Source organism: Dipodomys merriami, unplaced genomic scaffold, assembly GCF_024711535.1.
Source record: "Dipodomys merriami isolate MVZ:Mamm:240054 unplaced genomic scaffold, mDipMer1.0.p SCAF_908, whole genome shotgun sequence".
Lineage (NCBI taxonomy): Eukaryota > Metazoa > Chordata > Mammalia > Rodentia > Heteromyidae > Dipodomys > Dipodomys merriami.
The window spans coordinates 94,279-104,796 of record NW_027206522.1 but is presented as its reverse complement, the minus strand read 5'-3'; positions in this window follow the sequence as shown (position 1 = coordinate 104,796).

Below are 10,518 nucleotides of genomic sequence, written 5' to 3'. Positions count from 1 at the left end.
TTCCCATCCCCTCTACAAATTATACCAACATCAAATACAGTGAAAATAGTGGTTATACCATGGGGGAGGGACATACACAGCAACAAAAATTCATCTTATTAATATGCTAGAAACAATAGCAGAAAAGAAAAAAAAATGAGTCTTTATCTTGGGCTCCATTGTGCCTAACATCAACTTGTCTAACAGTTACAATTTGTCTCAGACATATACTGGTTATTGCAAATAATGGAAACCATAGGACCTATGTTTCTTTGAGCCTGGATTACTTTACTTAATATAATTTTTTCTGAGGCTTTCCATTTCCTAACAAATGGGCAATGTCATTGTTTCTGATGGAGGCATTGAATTCCATTGTGTATATATATCATATTTTCTTGATCCAACCATCTACTGAGGGGCATCTGGGTTGGATCCATATCTTAGCTATGGTAAATAATGCTGCAAGATGGGATGGGAAAGTGGCTCAGTGGTAGAGTGCTTGCCTTGCCTGTATGAAGCCCTGAGTTCGATTCCCCAGACCACATAAGCAAAAAGAAAAAAAGCCGGAAGTGGTGCTGTGGCTCAAGTGGTAGAGCACTAGCCTTGAGCTAAATTGCTGAGGGACAGCGTCCAGGCCCAGAATTCAGGCCCCATCACAGGACCCCCCCCAAAAAAAATAATGCTGTAATAAATATAGTTGTGCTGGTAGCTTTAGTATGGTCTTCTTTGTGATCATTTGGGTAAATGTCCAACAGTGGGAGTACTGGGTCATCAGGGAGCTCTATGTAGAGTCTTACGAGGAACATCCACAATACTTTACGAACTGCTTGAACAAGTTTACATTCCCACCAAGATCCTCTCCAGCTTCTGTTGTTATTGGAGTTCTTAACTACAGCCATTCTAAATGGGGTGAGGTAGTATCTCAGTGTTGTTTAGATTTGCATTTCTTTTATGGCTAGGGAGATTGAACATTTCTTCATGTGTCTATTGGCTATCTTTCTTTCTTCTTCAGAGAAGTTTTTCTATAAATCTTTAGCGCAATTATTTATTGGGCAGTTGTTTCTTTAAAAATTTGTTATTGGGGAATTTAATTTTTTGAATTCCAGGTGTATTTTAGATATGAGACTCTTGTCCATTGTATGGCTAGAGAATATCTTCTTCCAATCCGTGGGTTTTCTATTGATCTTGCTACTTTTGTCCTTTGCCACGCAGAAGCTCTGCAATTTCATGCAATCCCATTTGTCCAACCTTTCTTTGATTTGTTGTGTTTCTGGCTCTATATTAAGAAAATTTCAGCCTGTGCCAAGGAGACCTAGTGTATCTCCTATATTGTTCAGTAATGTTTTCAGGGTGTCTGTTTTGACTCTGAGGCCTTTGATCAATTTGGAGTTGTTTCTTGTGCAGGGTGATATATAAGGATCTATCTTTAATTTTCTACAAGTGATGAACCAATTTTACCAGCAACATTTACTGAAGAGGCTGTCTTTCTTCCATTCTATTATTTTAGGACCCTTATTGAAGTTTAGGTGACTATAGCTCCATGGGTACCTTTCTGGGTTTTCAGTTCTATTCCATTGTTCCTGAGGTCTGTTCTTGTGCCAGTACCAAGCTGTTTGATTACTATGGATTTGTAGTAGAGTTTGAAATTTGGTATTTGTAGAGAGCTGCGAGAGGCCGCACCTGGAAGATGGTGCCAGCTTCCGCCCTCCGCCTTCCCGATGGCGAGTGCTCTCTGTGGTAAACAACTCCTGATATGGCTAAGGCAAAGAATCTGGCTTGCTTCCGCACACCTGAACCTATTGGTGGTTCCCACGTGGCGTATCAGGGTTGGCTACCCAGCGGGTACATAAGGCTGTGGGGAATTCTCCCTGGGGTTGGGGTCACAAGATTACTAAAAGGTCCTGAATAAAGGGCAGAGAGAAGAGTCCGGTGTCGCGTCTTCCTTGCTGGTCGAGGCGGTAGCGACATGTGGTGGCCCGTACGTGGACTCAGCCATAACCCCAACGAGGACTCAGAACTCTCTGCGGTCAGGGTGGTGCACCGGTAAGTTACCAGGTAAAAGGGGAATCCGCGACAAAAGCGGTGGTAAGTCCCCAGGTAAAAGGGGAATCCGCCACAAGAGGAGGGAGTAAGTTCCCAGGTAAAAGGGGAATCCGCCACAAGAGCGGGGAGAAAGTTCGCAGGTAAAAGGGAAATCCGCCACAAGAGCAGGGGGATTTTTGCTCTTCTCGGTAGATAAAGAGAGAGTGAGAACCCGGGGCTAGTCAATAGAGTAGCCAAAAGTGAAAGTAAAAGTTTGTTTACCAGCTTTAAATGTTTAAAACATGGGCGCTTCTTCTTCGCACCCAATTTTTTGGCTCTCAATGAGCTACTGCACTCAAAAAAGTTAAAAATAAAAAAGAGTACTTTAGAGAGATTTTTGAATGAATGTGACATCGTTGCCCCGTGGTTCGCTGTCTCCGGAAGTCTCACGGTGGCCTCTTGGGAGAAATTAGGGAGGGACCTAGATTTTGCCTCTGAACAAGGAACGCTTAAGAGCGGAGTGAGACCAATATGGAAACTGATAAGAGGCTGTCTCGAGGACAAGCATTGCAGTGAGGCGGTAGAGACTGGTCAGGCCGCCCTAGAAATGCTGCAAGAAGAAAGATCGGAAAGGGCAGACAGCGAAAAGGAGGATAGCAGGGGGGGGGGTCATACACTGATTTTGCCGAACTAGAGACCTCTGAGTCTACAGACTCAGAGGAACTACAATCACTCATAGAACAAATAGAAAAAACAAAGATAAGAAAGAGGAGGAAAGGAAAGGAGAGAGAGGACCCAGATAAAGACGAATGCACGCCCTCCATGCACCGCCCCACACCTTCGGCCCCTCCTCTCTATGCGGAGGACCCTGGAAGTGGCAGCCCCGGCTGTTCTTTCAGCCCAGGCATGTGGAAAGCGGTCAGAACCGAGTTACATCTAGCCTGTCCAATATTTCAGGATCCACAGGGACAGCGGTATCATGAACCCTTAGATTTTAAGGTTATAAAATCTTTAGCTGAGTCTGTGCAGACATACGGAATCACGGCCTCCTTTACTGTAGCCCAGGTGGAGGCCCTAAACAGACACTGCATGACACCCGGTGATTGGAGTGGGCTCGCACGAGCTTGTTTGAGCCCAGGTCAGTATTTAGATTGGAAGGCCTTTTTGATTGAATTTGCTAGTGAAGAGGCTGCAGCCAATCAGGCTGCGGGGAACCCAGCTTGGGACAGAGATATGCTGCTTGGACAGGGGAGATTCGCCAATCAGCAGATAGGCTACCCGGTTCAAGTTTATGAACAAATCAATAAAATTGGCATAAAGGCATGGAAGGCCTTACCAAATAAAGGCGAGGTGAGTGGCAATCTCACCAAAATCCTGCAGGGCTCTATGGAGCCGTTTTCGGACTTTGTTGCTCGTATGGTCGAGGCCGCTGGCAGAATTTTTGGTGACCCAGACGCAGCCATGCCATTAATTAAACAGCTTGTTCACGAGCAGTGTACTAAGGAATGCAGAGCCGCCATAACCCCATATAAAAATAGGGGACTAGAAGCATGCATGAAAGTTTGCAGAGAGCTGGGCGGACCACTAACTAATGCTGGATTAGCTGCTGCTGTGGTGCAATTAACACAGAAGAAAGGGGCTGGGAAGGTGGCTCAGTGGTAGAGCGTTTGCCTTGCATGCATGAGGCCCTGGGTTTGATTCCTCAGCACCACATAAGCAAGAAGAGAAAAAAGCCGGAAGTGGCGCTGTAGCTTAAGTGGTAGAGTGCTGGCCTTGAGCTGAAGAGCTGAGGGACAGCGCCCAGGCCCAGAGTTCAGGCCCAGGAAAAAACCTCTTCAAAAAACGCTGCAAACTTGTCTAAACAGTTGTCTAGTTATCTTTTAGGTAATTGAACTGGGGAGTTCGACAGCCTGAGGGAACAGCTCAGGGTTGCCATCGTCATGGTGAACTCGACCCGAGTGGATGCCGGATTGGCGGAGGGGTTATCTTCATGGATCTCCTCTGCTATGATTCATCTCAAGGAGGGGGCGGGTTTGGGAGCCCTGATAGGCCTCCTGGTGTTAGCCTCCTTGGTATGTCTGTGGTGCATTTGCCAAATTAGAGGTTCTCAGCGTCGCAGTGCAGCCATGATTATCCAAGCCTTTACAGTCATTGGAGCAGGTCAGTCCCCCTAAGCGTGGCTTGCCACCCTAAAACAATGAACACAGATTGCAAAGCCAAAGTACTGCAGTCGAGAGGCATGAGTTTTGCCCTCGAGGAGAGCATGTTTGATTGCACACGGGTTTGATTGGACAGGGTGAGTCATCCCTAGAGAAGGTGCCCTCTGGGAGAAGGCTTGTATACAGTCCTTGCAATTGCACAACAGGGATCAGACCTCTGTTCTCATCTGTGTTCTTTAAACAAAAAAGGGGGAACTGTAGAGAGCTGCGAGAGGCCGCACCTGGAAGATGGTGCCAGCTTCCGCCCTCCGCCTTCCCGATGGCGAGTGCTCTCTGTGGTAAACAACTCCTGATATGGCTAAGGCAAAGAATCTGGCTTGCTTCCACGCACCTAAACCTATTGGTGGTTCCCACGTGGCGTATCAGGGTTGGCTACCCAGCGGGTACTTAAGGCTGTGGGGAATTCTCCCCGGGGTTGGGGTCACAAGATTACTAAAAGGTCCTGAATAAAGGGCAGAGAGAAGAGTCCGGTGTCGCGTCTTCCTTGCTGGTCGAGGCGGTAGCGACAGGTATTCATATTCCTCCAGCAGTGTTCTTTCCATTGAGGAGTGTTTTTGCTATTCGGGGTCTTTTATTGTTCCATATGAACTTTTGGATTGCCTCTTCTATTTCCTTGAAGAATGAGGTTGGAATTTTCATAGGTATCGCATTGAATTTGTAGATAGCCTTGGGAAGTATTGCCATTTTCACAATGTTGATCCTTCCAATCCAGGAGAATGGAAGGTTTTTCCATTTTCTATGTTCTGTTTTGAATTCCATTTTCAGGTTTTTAATGTTTTCATCATTTTTTTAAGTCTTTGATTAAGTTAATTCACAGGTATTTTAGTTTTTTTTGGGGGGGGTATTACAAATGGAGTTGATTTCCTGATTTTAGCCACACTTTTCTCATGTTGGCAGACAGAAAAGCTATTGATTTTTAAGATTTAATTTTATACCTTGCTATTCTGCTAAAGTTTTGAATCAGCATGAGTAATTTGGGAGTGGAGTCTGAGGGATTCTTTAAATACAAGATCATTTAATCTGCAAAGAGGGAGAGTTTTACTTCTTCTTTCCCCATTTGGATCCCATTTATTTTTGCATCTTGTCTTATTGCTGTAGCTAGGCATTCTAATACTAGGTTGAAGAGAAGTGGAGAGAGTGGTCATCCTTGTCTTGTTCCTGAGTTAAGACGAAATAGCTTTAGGTTTTCACCATTAAGAATAATGCTGGCTGTAGGTTTGTCATATAGATCCTTTATTGTATTGAATCATGTTACCTGGATTCATAGTTTTTCCCGAGCCTTCATCATAAAAGGGTGTTGGATCTTGTCAAATGCTTTTCCTACATCCATTGAGATAACCATGAGGTTCTTATCCTTGCTCTTGCTGATGTGATGAATTATTTTAATTGATTTGCATATGTTGAACCAGCTTTGCATCCCTGAAATAAATCCTGTGAGATCGTTGTGTATTTTTTTTGGAGGAATTGTTGAATTCGATTGGTCAAAATTTTGTTGAGGAGTTTTGCATCATTGTTCATCAATGAAATGGGCCTATAGTTCTCTTTCTTTGATGAGTGCCTGCCTGGGTTTGGGAAGAGGGTTGTGATGGCTTCATAGAGTGAGGTCGGTAGTGAACTTTTTCTTTCAATTTCATTGAAGAGTTGGAAGAGTATTGGTCTGAGCTCTGCTTCAAGGCCTTGTAGAATTCTGGTGTATTTCCATCTGGTCCTGGGCTTTTCTTGGATGGGAGGTCTCTTATTGCTGTTTCTATTTCTATGCTTGATATGGGCCTGTTAAGATCATTTAATTCATCTTGGTTATGTTTTGGCATGTTGATATTTGCTAGGGAAAGGTCCATTTCTGCCAAGTTCTCAAACTTATTAGCATAAAGGTTTGAGAAATATTGGCTTATAATGTTCTGAATCTTGGTTATTTCTGTGATGATGTTTCCATTCTCATCTCTGAGTTTGTTTATTTGGGTGCATTCCCTTCTATTTCTGAGAAGATTTGCTAAGGGTCTGTCAATTTTGTTAATTTTTTTGAAGAACCAACTCTTTGTTTTGTGGTTCATTCTATGATTTTATTGGATTCCAATTTGTGTGATTCTGATTTAATTTTAATTATTTCTTTCTATCTACTGGATTGGGGTTTATCTTGCTGCTCTTTTTCAACAGGTTCAGATGTCTTATTAAATTGTTGGTTTCAGATCTTTAATTTGTTGATGTACGAACTCAGAGCTATAAACTTGCCTCTGAGTACTGTTTTGCTGTGTCCCAGAGGAGCTGGTAATTTGTGTGTTCATTTTTGCTGAATATCATGAACATTTGCGTTTCCTTTCTAAACTCTTCCATGACCCACTGTTGATTCAACAGTGTGTTGCTCAACCTGCATGTGTTACAGGACTTTCTTTGGTGGCTTTTGGTGTTGAGTTATAATTTTATTCACTTGGATGACATTTGTTGGCCTTCACTGTGGTCTTGTTGATTTTCTAGATGTAGGACATCTTTAAGTATCTTTAGTAAGGCTGGTTTGGTGGAGATATATTTTTTCAATTTTTCTTTGCTATGCAAGTTCTTTATTTGACCTTCGGTTGTGAAGGAGAGTATAGCTGGGTACAGTTTTCTTGGTTGATAGTTGTTTGTCTTTAGGGCATGGCATACATCATTCCAGGCTATTCTTGCTTTAATTGTCTCTGCTGAGGATTGTGAGGTGATTCTAATTGGTTTTCTTTTATAAGTGATTGATCTTTTCTCCTTGACAGCTTTAAGGATCTTTTCCTTGGTCTGAATTCATCCTGTGCGTATTATAATGTGGAGGTTGGATGTCCTGTTCTGGTCTGGTCTATTTGGGGTTCTAAAAGCTTCTTGTATCTGAATAGGCCTATCTTTTTGCATGTTTGGGAAGTTCTTTGCTAGGATTCTGTTAAATAAATTTCTTAGGCCATTAACTTCTGTCTCTAGGTGCTCCTCTACACCCATTATCCTCAGATTAGGCCCTCTGATGGTGTCTTCCAAATATATTGAATAGAGCTATCATATTTCTTGGATTTGTTTTGGATAGTTGTATGTTCTATTTCAATAATATCTAGGCTGTCTTCAATCCCTGAGATTCGATCTTCTGCATTTTCTAACCTACTCTCAAGATTTCTACTTTGTTTTTTATTTCTTTTTCTTCTAATTGGTAGGCTTTGATGGCTTCAAATTCTTTGTTGGAGCTTTGTTTTAGATCTTGTGTGAACTTTACTTCCTTAATTTGGTGTTTAGTGTTTATTCTCAAATCACTTAGTTGATTGGTTATGATTTCCTTGGACTCCCATTTCTTCTGTCTGCTCCATTCAGCATTGCCTTTGTGGTCTCCCTGAAGTGTTTTAGCTCTCTGTTTATGGATTCCATGAATGCCTGTGTTGATTTTGTCTCTTCTCATCTGCATTTGCAATTCCTTTATTACTCTTTGATTAGCTTCCTCATGTTAACGCAATTCCTGTAATTCTCTATGACTCTTCTCAGCCTGCTCACGCAATTTCTATATTTCTCTTTGACTGTTCTCAATCTGCTTACCTAATTCCTGTATTAATCTTTAAGTAGTTTCCTAATGCTCACAGATTCCTGTATTAATCTTTGGTATGCCTCCTCTCCCTTCCTATCACAATCACACTGAGTCCTTTGCAAGTTTTGAATCATTTTATTCATCATGTTTACCAGTAGTGTTTGTAGAGCGTTTTGGGAACTCTCCTCTGGATTATTCATTAACTATTCTGTCACCTGATTATCATGAGTGGGAGTGCAGATACCTGGACTTGCTATTTTTCTTGTGTTTTTCCGGCTTGTTCTGCCCTTTTGGTATGAATGTAACACCAATTGTGCTAGAATACTATTTTAAGGCAAGTATCAACCATAGTCCAGTACTTGCACAATCAAAATGGATGCAGATACAATCTAGTTCAACAGATACAATCTATTCAACATCAAACAACCATGTGTTAATGAGTTAAGAACAGCAAAGATGGGTATGGAAAACCAGAAACTATTGGCTTCAGGGAGAAATGTGGGGAAAAATAGGACTAAAGGGATGTGAAGAGGTAAAAGGAGAGTAAATTTAACCAAGTCCTAATCTCTGAGAGGGAAATGGATTGGACAGAATGATAGTAGAGAGATTTAAAAAAAGAACAAATGGAATACCAAAATTTTAAATTTAAGAAGTGAAACACTTAAAAATATATAAGTTTAAAGAAATGATATTGAGAGAAGAAAAGGATAGGATGGGAGGAGGGGAGGGATAGAAAGGAAATATGAAAAATAAAAAATAAAAAAAATTAAAATTAGTTACTTGAAAATTATATAGGTATAAAGAGATAATAGTGCTATTAAAAAGTTAAGCCTAAGAGGTTGTGAATTCAGTGATAAATTTCTGGATTAGGTATGAACACAATGGGGGAAAAGGTCTAATAATTGACAACAGGTATATATCTGGGGATGAGCAGAACAGCATTTAAGCAATGCAAAAATAAGAAAGAGAAAAAAATGAAAACAATAAAAAAGACCAAAAGATCAAAAGAGATTAAACACACACACACACACACACACACACACACACACACACACACACACACACACACACACACACACACAATGTACCAAAAATAAAAGTTATGAGAAAATGAAGATTTACAGAAGACACTTAAAAAAATTAAAGTTACAAAAAAGTTTCAAAAAAGAGTTCTTTGAATTTTTTGTTTTTTTTTGGGGGGGGGATGGAAGACCCTGTATCCCCTGTGTCCATAACCAGTCTCTTGGTGGAATCTCTGGTCTGCTTGAGGTGTTTGGTTTTCCTATAGCTTGATTGGTTTCTTAAGTCAGTTTGTTTGGGCAGGCAGAAAATGCTATGTGTTACCCAGGATTTTGTGATTCTCCTCTCACACTAGTTCAGTGAGAGGGAGAATTGCTTGGAGTATCACAAAAGAGGGAGATAGCTGTTTCCTCTAGTTTGGAGATGCTGTGATGAGGCTAGGTTCTGGGTAGTGTAGAGTCCTTTCAGCAAACAGTAGCTTTTCCCTGAGACACTCACAGAGCCCAGCTTAGAGCCATTCTCAGGGTTCATGTTTACTGAATTTCAATTGATTGTCTAGGCTTCTGTAGGGAGGGGCAGACTCTGGCTCTGTTTACGGAGTGAAGAAAGTCACTCTTCCGGGGGCGGATCTTCTCTGCCTGTGCGGGGTGACGTTCCTCTGGGTGGAACTGAGCCTGGAAGGTCACTTCTATTTCCACTGACCTGCAAAATAACTCAGTCAGTTCTTGCTGGTGTTGAGTAGAATCTGCTCACGGACCACATCTGGGGCCTTTGTCGTAGACTCTCTGTAGGTATGGTGGCTATGGCCACTGGCGCGGTCCCTACTGCTGCTGCAGCTGTAGCTACTGGCAAGTGCTTAGATCTATTATCTTGCCTGGCTTTTCCCTCTCTGGCCAAAATCTCTGTAATGTGATGGCACGCTTGGTGTTATTCTCTAGCCTATGCCTGTTCACTGGAACACTAAAACTGCTTTCTATGCGAGAGCTTGTTTAGCTTCCAGCTTCTCCTCCACCATCTTCCTCTGAACTCCCTTACACATTATTATGACATGATATTGTGACATCACATTGAAATTGTGATATTACTGTGCCATTCTGTTTTCAAAAACCTATTATCACATGTTAGAAAATTCATGGGTTTTAGGACTTCTAGCTCCTTCCTTGAAGTCTCATCCTCATTGTAAACTAGTAGCAATTGAAAGCTGACATGTGATTGTAATATTACAAACTCCTGACATGCGATTGTAATATTACAAACTCGTAGTGACATCACTATTCCATGAGTGATGTCATTACTACCGTAACACAAACCTATTGCATCATCACGTTGCCATTGTGACATCACGATCACATTGTGACATTTCAATCCGTTATGACTTCTTATCACCTTTAAAAAAGCATATGGCCTTTGTGATATCAAAGTTGTTGTTTACCCATATAATCATTGTGGTCTAACAATTGATATCAGTTATAACATTGTAATATTACAAAACCTTCGAGGAAGGATCACCAGTCTGACATCATTGACTGGTTGTCTCCTCATAACTTTGACATGATGCCCTTGTGATACATAGGCCCTTTGTGATCTCATAATGTTTTTGACTTCATATTTCAGGTGTGACATGTGATATTAGAAATGAACTCTGATATGAAAATTGTGTCATCACTCTATCAGATATCATGAGCATTGTGTCACATTTTGACATCACATACCTGGTCGGAGTTCATCACATTTGGGCCACATTCCCATTCT